This window comes from Eptesicus fuscus, chromosome 3 (genome assembly GCF_027574615.1).
Source record: "Eptesicus fuscus isolate TK198812 chromosome 3, DD_ASM_mEF_20220401, whole genome shotgun sequence".
Lineage (NCBI taxonomy): Eukaryota > Metazoa > Chordata > Mammalia > Chiroptera > Vespertilionidae > Eptesicus > Eptesicus fuscus.
The window spans coordinates 40,846,359-40,852,358 of NC_072475.1; positions in this window are offsets into that span (position 1 = coordinate 40,846,359).

A 6,000-nucleotide genomic window follows, 5' to 3' on the forward strand; every position below is an offset into this window, starting at 1 on the left:
CCAGAATAATGACATTAATGACACTTCCAAACAACTCACCCAGTCACAAAGTGGGAGATTTCAAAATCCATGTGGCAGCTGATTTCCTAATAGGATGCATTAAACAGGACATTGCATGTTTTATGGGCTGGGGTTGATTAGACCATAAGACTTAAAAGATGTAGCTAAAGTGGTTGAAAAATAGGCCTTGGAGGTTCAGATCAAAGCATTACAGGGGGGTGATTAGATAAATAAAAAGTTTAAGCCTAACTGAGCAAATAATTGCACATCCCCTGAAAAGCTCAGTTCACAGGGATTGATCAAATGTGAGTCACCCAGGCACAGATGTCTTTCTAAGAATATTCCTTTTAATTTTTTTTAATATACATCAAAAGGAAAAAAAATCTGGGTACTGACCAGCAAATACTCCTGTTTGTATAAGAAAAGCCTCTTTAAGAAACTGACAAAAAATATATCCCTCATTGTTTAAAGAGGCCAGTTTTTCCTATTCTCTTCCTTCTCAGTAGTAAAAAGGTTTTTGCTTAACACAGACTAATACAGCTCACAAAAAAAAAAAAAATCTAAAAGATTTTCGAATGCCTTATCTTGTCCATTATTCTATAGATGTCAGATTCAGGTTTATGTTAAAAGCATGTACTGTTGTTACCTTTCTAAAGAAATATTTGTCAGGGGGAAATTCATCTTTGTCTAGTTAAGAAAAAAAAAATGTCTTTGCAAAGCTTATTTGTGCATTGGCATGTGCCAGACACAAGTGATCTCATTTAATCCTCATGACAATGCTCGAAGGCAGATTTTCATATTCCTGTGTATATACGAGGAAATTGAGGCACACCTGCCGGTTAGGTAACTTGCCCCAAGTCACAAGGCTGGGAAGTGGCAGAGTGGAGTACGAGGCCAGATCTACCGCTGGCCTCTCCCCGCCTGGAAGCACTTCCGGCTGATGGTCATTCCTTCGCAACCACTGGACTCTGCCTCTAGTGCACACAGACTTCTGTCATTTTTAAGAGCTGTTCTTGGCTGTTTCCTTAAGGCAGGATCTGGTATTATCTTTTATTTTGAAAGTAAGCATTCAGAGGTAGAGATCGTGGTTTTCCTAAAACCGTATAACACAAGGCAGATGGGTGGGTAGAAATGAACTTGGAGCTCCTAAGTTCCAGTCTGTGATTTGGTCACTAGTCCCCTGTGGCCAGATGGTGACCAGGCAAGACAGCTTGGTAGCCGGAGTTCTTGGGTAGCTCTTGTTTGAGTCTCAGAATCAGTAGTTTCTTGGTAGCAGCATTTATCCCACAACATCCCAAGAAACTGATAATCAGAACTAAAGAGGGGGAAGAAAACTGGTAGCATCAATGCCTGTTTGTGAATCAATACAAGTTTCAGTCTGTAGCTCTGCCTGTGAGCTACATTTCACAGTATTATCAACATTATTTTTTTTGCCCCTTAATTTATACCCCACTTATCTACACTAATAAAAGAGAAACATGCAAATTGACCATACCTCTGCTATGCCCACAAGCCACGCCTACCAGCCAATCAGGAGCGAGTATGCAAATTAACCCAACCAAGATGGCTGTGGCCACAGAGTGAGCAGGAGGCTTGGGTTTCCCTGGCAATGGAGGAAGCCAAGCTTCCTGCCTGCTCTGGCAGGCCCTGGCCTCTGCTCAAGGCTACAAAGTTTCAATTATAGAAGATAAATAAATCCCAGATACCAGGGCCTCTGCTTAGGTCGCCCGGGGATTGGCTGGCCTGCAAACCACCACAGGCCCCTTGCCCAGGCCGCCCCACACCCCAAGGAAACACCCACCCTGATCCAGAACACCCTTCAGGGCAAACCAGCCGGACCCCACCTGTGCACCAGGCCTCTATCCCATCTAATAAAAGAGTAATATGCAAATTGACTGTCACTCCAACACACAAGATGGCTGCCCCCATGTGGACACAAGATGGCTGCCACAAGATAGCCAGCAGGGGAGGGCAATTGGGAGGGACCAGGCCTGCAAGGGAGGGCAGTTGGGGGCAATCAAGCCTGCAGGGGAGGGGAGTTAGGGGTGACCAGGCCAGCAGAGGAGGGCAGTTAGGGGTGACCAGGCCTGCATGGAAGGGCAGTTGGGAGGGACCCAGGCCTGCAGGGAAGGGCAGTTGGGGGTGACAAGGCCTGCAGGGGAGGGCAGTTAGGGGCAATCAGGCTGGCAGGGGAGTGATTAGGGGGTGATCAGGCTAGCAGGCAGAAGCAGTTAGGGGCAATTAGGAAGGCAGGCAGGCGAGCAGTCGGGAGCCAGCAGTCCTGGATTGTGAGAGGGATGTCCCAGATTGAAGAGGGTGCAGGCTGGGCTGAGGGACACACACACACCCCCAAGCACAAATTCCATGCACCGGGCCTCTAGTAACTCATATTCTTCTTGACTTTCATTTCCTCAAATATTTCTGCAGTAGAGTATTGCTTTATGCTTCAGTTCCCCCTCAGACAGCAAGGGGCAGGGGAACAGGTTAGCACAGAGCAGGTTAGCAAACTCCATTCCCTCAGGGAGTCAGACCAGCCTGGTCCAAATCCAGGCTCTATAACTTTGAGAAAGTTGTTAAACTTTCTATGCCTCAATTTCCTCATTGATAAATAGTATCAGTTCATAGGGACTGTCTCAATCGGCTCAAGCTGCCATAACAAAATACCATAGATGGGGTGGCTGAAACAACAGAAATTGATTTCTCATCGTTTTGGAGTCTGGCAAGTACAAGATCAAGGTTCTGGCTACTTAGGTTCCTGGTGAGAAGTCCTCTTCCTGATGGAGAGAGAGCAAGAGCACACGAAGGGCACTAATCCCATCATGAGGACCCCACCCTCATGACTTCATCCAAACCTAATTATCTCCCAAGGACCCCACCTCCAAATACTATTACAGTGGGAATGACATATGAATGGGGTCATGGTGATGGGACACAAACATTCAGTCCATAACATGCACTATGTGTAAAGCAATTGACAAGCACTTCATAAACGTTACCCATCACTATGGTTGCTCTGGTACTAAAATTAAGGAAACAGATGATATTTTATTAAAATGGACCTGTATACCCATTTTGATGAACATAGAGAAACAAGCCTGTATTGTGGTAGATCCTGGGCTACACATGCACCAAGGACACAATTAAGAATAAGGCAAGACTACTTCCCTCAAGAAGCGCCTGGTCTCCTTTCAAAGAAACTTCTCCAGAAGACCTCCTGTCTGCCTTGAGCCCCACCCTCTGTTTTACAGTGGAGGTGACCAGCTGTGGGAAACATCCATAACAGGCCTGGAGCACAGTCTGTTGCACAACTGTGAAAGCCTTGGGATGGAAAATTACCATATTTTCCAGCGTATAAGACGACTGGGCGTATAGAAGATTTTCCTGGGTTAAAAAGTCGTCTTATATGCTGGAAAATACGGTACTAGACAGATGTTCAAATCCCAGCTGTTGCTAATTGGAGTGACTTTGGGCAAGTCATTTAGCCTAGTTCAGTTCAGCATTCTCCTCTGTGGAAAAGGAAAAGAAATGATTTATTTATTAGTTTTCACTTTAAGATATTAATGTGTTTATTATTATTATTGCACCAAAGATATGGTGCTTACCTTACACCTCTGAGTGCTGCTCAAGGAGGAGACAAGGAGACAGCAATGAGAACATCAAGGCTGCAGTCCTTGGGTGAATGGGGTACCATTATTGATGTCATCATAATACTATGCCAGAGAATATAAGAACAGCCCTAGTGCCCTAACTGGTTTGGCTCAGTGGATAGAGCGTCGGCCTGCGGACTGAAAGGTCCCAGGTTTGATTCCAGTCAAGGGGATGTCCCTTGGTTGTGGATACATCCCCAGCAGGAGGTGTGCAGGAGGCAGCTGATCGATGTTTCCCTCTCATCGATGTTTCTAACTCTCTATCGCTCTCCCTTCCTCTCTGTAAAAAATCAATAAAATATTTTTTTTAAAAAAAGAACAGCCCTAGTTTGCAATTATTATGAGAACTCCATGGAATTATATGTAAAATCAACTAGCGTCAGTTTTCACATACAAGTACCCGATCAATGTTCTTAAAACAAACAAAACAAGACCAAGCACAGTCCCCCTTGTTAGGAGTGAGTGTGAAAAGAGAGGCTGTGTACTATCAACATGTCTATCTTCAACCACAGGCCACAGCTATAATACACTTAGAATGTAGCTGCAACAAGTCAAAACAAACAAACAAACAAACTTACAAACAGAGTGGCTGGTGCCAGAACCTCTGTCATCATCCTCGGGAATCCCTGGGTTGTGGGTCCTCCAAGTCTCAGTGTTAAAATGTCATGTGCTCATTGATGAAGCAGTTAATAACCCCAGAAGGTTTTCCACTTAGTGCCACTTAGGTTCCCACTGACTAGTTTAGAAATTACCCACATGTTCAAAGCCAAACCAAAGAAAACCCCACAAGTCTCGAAAAGGCCTGGATGCTTCTCCCCTAGAGCAGTTTTCCACATTTGCTTTGTCTTGTGGAAATGCAGACTCAAGGGAAAGTTTTAAAGAACGATAGATGCTCATTTTCCCCCTAGATCTACATTTAAATGTCAATAAATGCTAATGGAGAGAGTGAGCCAGTATAAAACGGTGTTTTTCAAAGCCAAAGTTCCCTTCTCAGAATTAACTGAGGTTCTTGTTAAAAATTCAGATTCCAGGCCAGTTTTCTTGACCCTCTGTGCACAGTGCTCTGAAATCCACATGTTTTAACAGGCTGCCCAGAGGACTCTAACCAACAGGGATATTGGAGTATAAATGATAAATGGGAATAAAATTCTCTGGATTTATTTTGCCTTCAGGCAACACCTGCCACATTTAAAAATATACAAAACAGTAACAGGCTGATTTTAAATTGCCAAATGAGAAAATGGAGCACCTAAAAACATTTCTAACCTGAGGAGTAGCAAACCCTGACATTGAAACACGGCAAATGACCTTTTTACCAAGTTCAGTGCTGGGGCTTTTGCCAAGTATTAGGAAGCGCTTAATAACTTAAAAAGAAGCAAGTGTGTGTGCATTAGAAACCAAATATTAAATAATCAGGATAGAGTAGGGTTACAAAATTACTAATGACCTCTCTTCAATTCATAAAAAGTGTCAAGAAATAATAATGGTCAGTACTGAGAAAGACCCATTGCATGTAAACCAGAATCATGTACCAACTCTGCAGGACCCTGCCCAAGCCCCGGATGTACAAAGAGGAGGCAATCACAGTCCTGCCCTCCTGCTCACTGATGCAGGCTCTCAGAGCCCTTTGGCTTTAACCTCTGAAAAATGTGCCTATGCACAAACATGTGATTTTGAGTAAGGCTTCCGGGACTGGTGAGACCTCACTTAAGAAACCCTGAGCAAGTGTAGACATGGAGTATGACTTGAGCAGGTTCTAAATCCTGGTTGGTTGTGGTGTTCCCTTCGCACATGTAATTCAAACTACAATTTAAGTGTTTTAAAGACAGGAAAGTGAAGTGTTCTAAATTAAAATCGCTTTGTTCCAGAACGTCTAATTGCTGTTTCTGTTTTGTAGTTGTTTGTTTGTTTTTGGCATTGGTATTTTCAGTAGTTTGTTTTGTTCAACGCCCCTGCTTTGCCAGAGCCCTAAGTGTCTACTTAATTTGCCTGTGGATACTCCAGCGTTACTTTGGAGTAAGGCACAGCTCCTCAAACATGTATTACAACACAGGACGGCCTGAGCTCTGCAATGATGTGGGAGTATAGAGCAGACTGCACGGCGAAGAAAGTTTTGTCCCAACACAGTCATCCAAACAAAAGTTTTGAGCTCAACTAGAATGTTCCATTAGTGATGCTAAGGAGAGGAGTGACTCTTATTTCAAAGGCAGTGTCCTCCAGAGTGCCTTCAGCCATCCCTCCAACTAACCCATTAGGAAGGGCATAGGAAGGCTGGTGTGGAGAGCAAAAGGGGAAGGCACTGAGGGTAACAAAAGATGCTCTGACATTTTCCAACAGAAGATGCCATTGAACA